Raw genomic sequence first — 9,038 nt, forward strand, 5'->3', positions numbered from 1 at the left:
GCCGTCAAGGACCCGTTAACCTTAATCAGACACTCCGCGACAGCGTACAAAAGTCGGATCCGGGCGACGAAATGCGTCCCGAACCCGAAAGCGCGCAGAGTTCCGAGCAGATAGTCGTGATCCACCATGTCGAACGCCTTCTCTTGGTCGAGAGATAGGAAGACGACCGACAGACCAGCCTCCTGGGAATGATGGATGAGGTCTCGGACCAGATGGACGTTGTCGTGGATTGTCCGGCCCGGGACCGTGTAGGACTGGTCGGGGTGGATCATGTGGTCCAGCACGGCACCAAGGCGAGCAGACATCGCCCTGGCGAAGATTTTGTAGTCCGTGCTGAGGAGGGAGACCGGGCGCCAGTTCTTAAGAAGGCGGAGATCGCCCTTCTTAGGCAGCAGGACGATGACTGCCCTGCGCTCCTTGTGCATGAATCCCAAAAAGTTAGTTTGCAGGTGCAGCAGGTAATCGGGAAGGCGAATGGAATGTTGGCCTTCATTGCGAGAGGGATGGAGTACAAAAGCAGGGAGGTCCTGCTGCAATTGTATAGGGTATTGGTGAGGCCGCACCTGGAGTACTGCGTGCAGTTTTGGTCACCTTACTTAAGGAAGGATATACTGGCTTTGGAGGGGGTACAGAGACGATTCACTAGGCTGATTCCGGAGATGAGAGGGTTACCTTATGATGATAGATTGAGTAGACTGGGTCTTTACTCGTTAGAATTCAGAAGGATGAGGGGTGATCTTATAGAAACATTGAAAATAATGAAAGGGGATAGACAAGATTGAGGCAGAGAGGTTGTTTCCGCTGGTCGGGGAGACTAGAACTAGGGGGCACAGCCTCAAAATACGGGGGAGCCAATTTAAAACCAAGTTGAGAAGGAATTTCTTCTCCCAGAGGGTTGTGAATCTGTGGAATTCTCTGCCCAAGGAAGCAGTTGAGGCTAGCTCATTGAATGTATTCAAGTCACAGATAGATAGATTTTTAACCAATAAGGGAATTAAGGGTTACAGGGAGCGGGCGGGTAAGTGGAGCTGAGTCCACGGCCAGATCAGCCATGATCTTGTTGAATGGCGGAGCAGGCTCGAGGGGCTAGATGGCCTACTCCTGTTCCTAATTCTTATGTTCTTATGTTCGTATATAGCACCTTCAATGTAGTAAAACGTCCCAAGATGCTTCACAGGAGTCATTATCAAACAAAATTTGATACCGAGCTGCACGAGAGGAAATTAATCAGAGAAAATCATAGAAATTTATGGCACAGAAAGAGGCCATTCAGCCCATCGTGTCCGCGTGGCCGACAAACAGCTAGTCAGCCTAATCCCACTTTCCATCTCTTGGTCCATAGACCTGTAGCTCTTAAAAACATAAGAAATAGGAGCAGGGGTCGGCCATTCGGCCCCTCGAGCCTGCTCCACCATTCAATACAATCATGGCTGATCTGATCATGGACTCAGCTCCGCTTCCCCGCCCGCTCCCCATAACCCTCAACTCCCTTATCGCTCAAAAATCAGTCTATCTCCACCTTAAATATATTCAGTGACCCAGCCTCCACAGCTCTCTGGGGCAGAGAATTCCACAGATTCACCAGAAGAAATTCCTCCTCATCTCAGTTTTAAATGGGCGGCCCCTTGTTCTAAGACCATATCCCCTAGTTCTAGTCTCCCCCATCAGTGGAAACATCCTCTCTGCATCCACCTTGTCGAGCCCCCCTCATAATCTTATACGTTTCGATAAGATCATCTCTCATCCTTCTGAATTCCAATGAGTAGAGGCCTAACCTGGTCTGCCTTTCCTCGTAAGTCAACCCCCTCATCTCCGGAATCAACCGAGTGAACCTTCTCTGAACTGCCTCCAAAGCAAGTATATCCTTTCGTAAATATGGAAACCAAAACTGTACACCCCACGGAACAGCTCTCTCTTTCGCGAGTATTGGAGCCAGTGCCCCATGAATTGTAACCCACTTCTCCCACACCAATCTCTGAGCCAGGTATTGATCTCCCTGATTCTTTTGACCCTATGCCAATTTGCTTGTGCCTCAGGTAATAATGCAGAGAGCATTATCTTTCTGGTTCAGCTTTTCAATTTAGTCCCTAGCTGCTCCAACTCTCTCAGCAGAACCTCCTTCTTAGTCCTACCTGTGTCATTGGTCCCTACATGTACCACGACAACTGGCTCCTCCCCCTCACATTCCACGTTCTTCTCCAGCCCGGAGGAGATGTCCTTTACCCTGGCACCGGGTAAGCTTACCCCCCCCCCGCCCCCCACCACCCCGCCCGCCCCACACACACTTGCTTGGCTTTTTAAAATATACATCAATGATTTAGATGAAGGAATTGAGTGTAATATCTCCAAGTTTGCAGATGACACTAAACTGGGTGGCAGTGTGAGCTGTGAGGAGGAGGCTAAGAGGCTGCAGGGTGACTTGGACAGGTTAGGTGAGTGGGCAAACGCATGGCAGATGCAGTATAATGTGGATAAATGTGAGGTTATCCACTTTGGTGGCAAAAGCAGGAAGACAGAATATTATCTGAATGGTGACAGATTAGGAAAAGGGGAGGTGCAGCGAGACCTGGGTGTCATGGTACATCAGTCATTGAAGGTTGGCATGCAGGTACAGCAGGCGGTGAAGAAGGCAAATGGCATGTTGGCCTTCATAGCGAGAGGATTTGAGTATAGGAGCAGGGCGGTCTTACTGCAGTTGTACAGGGCCTTGGTGAGGCCACACCTTGAATATTGTGTTCAGTTTTGGTCTCCTATTCTGAGGAAGGACATTCTTGCTATTGAGGGAGTACAGCGAAGGTTCACCAGACTGATTCCCGGGATGGCAGGACTGACATATGAGGAGAGACTGGATCAACTGGGCTTGTATCCACAGGAGTTTAGAAGAATGAGAGGGTATCTCATAGAAACATACAAAATTCTGACGGGATTGGACAGGTTAGATGCAGGAAGAATGTTCCTGATGTTGGGGAAGTCCAGAACCAGGGGTCACAGTCTAAGGATAAGGGGTAAGCCACTTAGGACCGAGATGAGGAGAAACTTCTTCGCTCAGAGAGTGGTTAACCTGTGGAATTCTCTACCGCAGAGAGTTGTTGAGGCCAGTTCGTTAGATATATTCAAAAGGGAGTTAGATGTGGCCCTTACGGCTAAAGGGATCAAGGGGTATGGAGAGAAAGCAGGAATGGGGTACTGAGGTTGAATGATCAGCCATGATCTTATTGAATGGCCGAATGGCCTGCTCCTGCACCTAATTTCTATGTTTCTGTACCACAGTGCCTTGGTCAGTCTGCCTGTCCACCCCGCAGTCTGCACACTTGTCCACAAGAGTTGCAAGAACCTCAAATCTATTGGACAAGTGCGGGGACTGAGGCTAGTGCAATACAAGCTCCTGGATCCCCTTACCTGCTTCACTCGTAGTCACACCCTCCTGTCCCTGGACCACGTGTCAATTCGAAAGTATTTAATCTAGAGGCTGTGGCTGCCTCCTGTATCAAAAGGTCCCGGTAACTTTCTCCCTCCCCTTAACTCGGAGCCGAAGTTTGTCGAGCCGTAGACACTTACACGCAGATATAGTCGCCCTGGACCAAAACGACCAGAAGCTCCCACATATTGCAGCAGCAACACATCTCCTGTTCTCCCATTATTTAATTAAATTCATTCGTTTAGTGTTAATCAAAGTATTTACCCTACATAGTTTATTAAATTAGTTAAATGAATTGTTCATTTTTAGAATTTTGTTCTACGCTCTATTTTAACGTAACACAAAACCTTAGCCCACAATCACTACCAATCATTTAGCTGCTTTTCCTGTGATGTCCCACAGCAGAGTTCTCCTCACCCCGGAGCTGTGCGATCTCCTGGGAGAGGCAAAAAAAACAGATTAAAAATCCAGGCCCACTGGGGGAAAAAAATCTGGGGAAATTCCTCTCCGACCCAACCAGGCGATCAAAACTCGTCCAGGAGATGGCACTGGCCGTATGCTGTGGTCTGCTCTGGCCTTTATCCCCGCTCTCGGGCCTTGGTCGGTTCCCGCTCAGGTACACCGCCGCTCTGCGGAAAAAGGTAAGAAAAACAAGGGAGATCAACACCTCCCACCCCCACCTCCCCGAACTCTCCCACTTGCCAAACCGAGGGCTAGACTTTCCCCTTTGCTGGCTATTGCCCCCAAAAAACTCACATTTTCCCACCTTGTATTCCCACCGTGCCAAATCTTTGCCCACTCACTGAGCCCGTCTATATCCCGTTTGTGTCTTCACAATTTGCTTCCCCACTCATCTTTGTATCGTCAGCAAACTTGGCTACGTTACACTCGGTCCCTTCATCCAGGTCATTAATATAGATTGTAAATAGTTGAGGCCCCAGCACCGATCCCTGCGGCACCCCACTAGTTACTGATTGCCAACCGCAAAATGACCCATTTATCCCGACTCTCTGTTATCTGTTAGTCAGCCAATCCTCTATCCATGCTAATATATTACCCCCAACTCTGTGACCTTTTATCTTGTGCAGTAACCTTTTATGTGGCACCTTATCGAATACCTTCTGGAAATCCAAATACACCACATCCACTGGTTCCCCCTTATCTATCCTGCTCGATACATCCTTAAAAAACTCCAGCAAATTTGTCAAACATAATTTCCCTTTCATAAAACCATGCTGACTCTGCTTGATTGAATTATAAGAACATAAGAACTAGGAACAGGAGTAGGCCATCTAGCCCCTCGAGCCTGCTCCGCCATTCAACGGCTGGTCTGGCCGTGGACTCAGCTCCACTTACCCGCCCGCTCCCCGTAACCCTTAATTCCCTTATTGGTTAAAAATCTATCTATCTGTGATTTGAATACATTCAATGAGCTCGCCTCAACTGCTTCCCTTGGGCAGAGAATTCCACAGATTCACAACCCTCTGGGAGAAGAAATTATTTTCCAAATGTCCTGCTACTGCTTCCTTAATAATTAACTCCAGCATTTTCCCAACCACAGACGTTAGGCTAACCGGTCTATAGTTTCCTGCTTTTTGTCTGCCTCATTTGAATACTGTGGGGATGGGTAGCGAGTTCCACATTCTCACCAACTCTCTGCATATAATGTTATTTTTAACCAAGTTGTTTATTATTTAAATTAGCAAAAAATATTTCAGATTCGTTGGATTTCTGAAACGTTCGCTGACACTACTTAAACTCAAAGAAAAGGCTCCAAAAAAAAAAAGTTTGACCATTTTGTCTAAGGGCGACGCTGGCAGTTACACCCCGCCTGGAATAACTGTGTTCAGTTCTGGGCCCCCCCCCACCCCGCACCTCAGGAGGGAAGTATCGGCCTGGGAGGGGTGGCAGCCCAGATTCACCAGAACGATACCCGGTGACTAAAAGGTGTTAAATCCCGCGCACAGGTAGCCGTAGACGAGGCTTGTCTTTCCTCAAGTATAGGAGACGCTGCCATTTTACCGGACCCCCGTGGCCCCGGGGCGAGCCGTACCTGGGTTCAAGTGTTCCTGCAGTCTCTCATCCGCCTTATTCCAATTCGACGAATGTTCTCGCAGAAGCTCGATGAACTCGTCCAGCTCGAGGAAAATGCCCTTTATAATCGCCTCACTGCGGCAGGGATGCCACGCTAGCTCCCCACAGCCTAAGCCATTGCCGAGCAGGCAGCTTCTCCTGATCGTCTCCGCGGCAGTGAAGCTTAATGGCCCCAGGGCGCCCCGCCCTGTAAAGCGCGCAAATTGAATTCCTTTAGATGCCCCAAGCTTAACCCATTGTCTGCCGGCGAGTGGAGCCCTCGCTTTGCCTGCATTTCGATAGCGCCTTTCACGGCCTCGGGACCTCCCAGTGCGCTCCACAGCCAAAGCAGTACTTTTTAATTTTGAAGCGTGCTCACTGTTGTAATGTGGGACACGTGCCATCAATTTGCGCACAGCAAGCTCCCACAGTCCGCACCGTGACACAGATCATCTGTTGGTTGAGGAATAAATATTGGCCCCAGGACACCGGGGAGAACTCCCCCCCACACCCCTTGCTCTTTTCCCAATAGTGGCCGTGGGACCTTTCACGTCTCGTCCCCGATTCAAGTCCAGCACGTGAAATAATATTTAACAGGGTCGGACTTTGCCAGGAACATGCAACTCCATCTCGGGAAGGATGCGAAGGCCTGAGAGATTGGCACAGAAAAGATTTACCAGAATGGTTCCAGGGACGAGGGACTTCAGTGACGTAGAGAGACTGGAGAAGCTGGGGTTGTTCTCCTTCGAGCAGAGAAGGTTAAGAGATTTGAGTGTAAAATATTTGATTATAAAGACTTGGATTTATAAAACATCTTTCACCACCACCGGACGTCTCAAAGCGCTTTACGGCCAATGGCGTACTTTTGGAGTGTAGTCACTGTTGCAATGTGGGAAACGCGGCAGCCAATTTGCGCACAGCAAGCTCCCACACACAGCAATGTGATAACAACCAGGTTATGTTCACAATAATGTAACTGAGTACTGTAGGCATGAGTATGTGTGACCTTAGCTCCTTTAATCTAACTCCAGAGTGTTGGTACAGCATGGGAGGCCTGCTTATATACAGTGCTCCCAAGGGATGCTGGGATCCCTTGGGACTCCCAACAGGTACGCCCTCTGGTGTCAGTAGGATACTGGTTACATAGGGTTACATGCATAACAGACCAGATCATGTGTTTTTTTGTTATTCTGATTGAGGGAAAAAATATTGGCCCAGGTCACCAGGGGTAACTCTGCTGCTCTTCTTCGAAATAGTGTCCATGGGATCTTTTACATCTCTGGTTACAGGTGTGGTGCCAGAGGACTGGAGGACCGCTAATAATGTACATTTGTTGAAAAAGGGAGAAAGGGATCGACCGAGTAATTGTGGGCCAGTCAGCCGAGCCTCGGTGGTGGAAAAAATCCTGAGGGACAGGATAAATCTTCATTTGGAAAGACATGGATGAATCAGGGACAGTCAGCGTGGATTTGTTGGGGGAAGGTCGTGTCTAACTCACTTGATTGAATTTTGAGAGGAGGTAACCAGGAGGGTCAATGAGGGCAGTGTGTACGATGTAGTGTACATGGATTTTAGCAAAGCTTTTGAGAAGGTCCCACATGGCAGACTGGTCACGAAAGTAAAAGCCCCTGGGATCCAGGGCAAAGTGGCAAGTTGGATCCAAAATGGGCTCAAAGGCAGGAAGCAAAGGGTAATGGTTGATGGGTGTTTTTGTGACTGGAAGGATATTTCCAGTGGGGTTCCACAGGGCTCAGTGCTGGGTCCCTTGCTTTTTGTGGAACATTATCAATGACTTGGACTTGAATGTTGGGGGTATGATTAAGAGGTTTGCCGATGACACTAAGATCGGCCGTGTGGTTGATAATGAAGAAGAAAGCTGTGGACTGCAGGAAGATATCGATGAACTGGTCAGGTGGGCAGAACAGTGGCAAATGGAGTTCGATCCGGAGACGTGTGAGGTAATGCATTTAGGGAGGGCTAACAAGGCGAGGGAATACACATTAAATGGTACTACACTGAAAAGTGGAGAGAAACAAAGGGACCTTGGAGTGCAGGTCCACAGATCCCTGAAGGTAGCAGGCCAGGTGGATAAGGTGGTTAAGGCGGCATACGGAATACTTGCCTTTATTGGCCGAGGCATGGAATACAAGAGCAGGGAGGTTATGTTTGAACTGTATACAACACTGGTTAGGCCGCAGCTGGAGCACTGCGTGCAATTCTGGTCACGTGACAGGAAGGATGTGATCGCACTGGAGGGTGTAAACGAGATTTACCAGGATGTTGCCTGGACTGGAGAATTCGGGGTATGAGGAAAGATTGGAGAGGCTGGGGTTGTTTTCCTTGGAACAGAGGAGGCTGAGGGGAGACCTGATTGAGGTGTACAAAATGATGAGGGGCCTGGATAGTGGATAGGACGGACCTGTTTCCCTTGGCAGAGGGGTCAACAATCAGGGGGCAGAGATTGAAAGTAATTGGGGGGAGGTTTAGAGGGGATTTGAGGGGAAATGTCTTCACCCAGAGGGTGGTGGGGGTCTGGGGCGGAACTCACGGCCTGAAAGGGCGGTAGAGGCAGAAACCCTCACATTTGGATGTGCAGCTTGAAGTGCCGTAACCCACAGGGCTACGGATCGAGAGCTGGAAAGTGGGATTAGGCCGGGATGGCTCTTGGTCGGCCGGCGCGGGACACGATGGGCCGAAATGGCATCCTTCCGTGCTGTAACTTTATGATTCCATGACTAATGTCTCCTTATGTGGTTCGGTGTCAAATTTTGCTTGATAATGGCTCCTGTGAGTGCCTCCAGGGAAAGGCACTGAAGACGATGGAGATAGAAAGAGATTTAGGCTTTCTAGTGCTCACATCCTTAAAGGTACAGGAGCAGTGCTATGCAATGATAGCACAAGCAAATATAGTGTTGGGGTATATGCATAGGACAACTGAGTATAAGACGAGGCGTACTGTTTTGTCCTTGTACAAACCTCAAATCAGGCCACAGTTGGAATACTAGGTCCAGTTTTGGCCACCTCACATGGTGGGTGATATTGAGGCTCTGGAAAGGATGAAGATGAGGGCCACAAGACTAATTCCAAGTCGAAAGCTTCTCAGTTATCAAGATAGGCTAAAAGAGTTCAGACTCTATACATGAGATCAGTAATTAAATAGGTTATCCCCAGCATCGAAGCACTGACCACACTTGATCAGCTCCACTGGGCAGGGCCACATTGTCCGCATGCCCCCGACACGAGACTCCCAAAGCAAGCGCTCTACTCAGAACTCCTTCACGGCAAGCGAGCCAAAGGTGGGCAGAGGAAACGTTACAAGGGACCACCCTCAAAGCCTCCCTGATAAAGTGCAACATCCCCACCGACACCTGGGAGTCCCTGGGCCCAAAGACCAGTCCGCCCTAAGTGGAGGAAGTGCATCCGGGAGGGGCGCTGAGCACCTCGAGTCTCGTCGCCGAGAGCGTGCAGAAACCAAGCGCAGGCAGCGGAAGGAGCGTGCGGCAAACCAGTCCCACCCTCCCCTTCCCTCAACCACTGTCTGTCCCAC

This window comes from Pristiophorus japonicus, chromosome 32 (assembly GCF_044704955.1).
Source record: "Pristiophorus japonicus isolate sPriJap1 chromosome 32, sPriJap1.hap1, whole genome shotgun sequence".
In the NCBI taxonomy this organism is placed as follows: Eukaryota; Metazoa; Chordata; class Chondrichthyes; family Pristiophoridae; genus Pristiophorus; species Pristiophorus japonicus.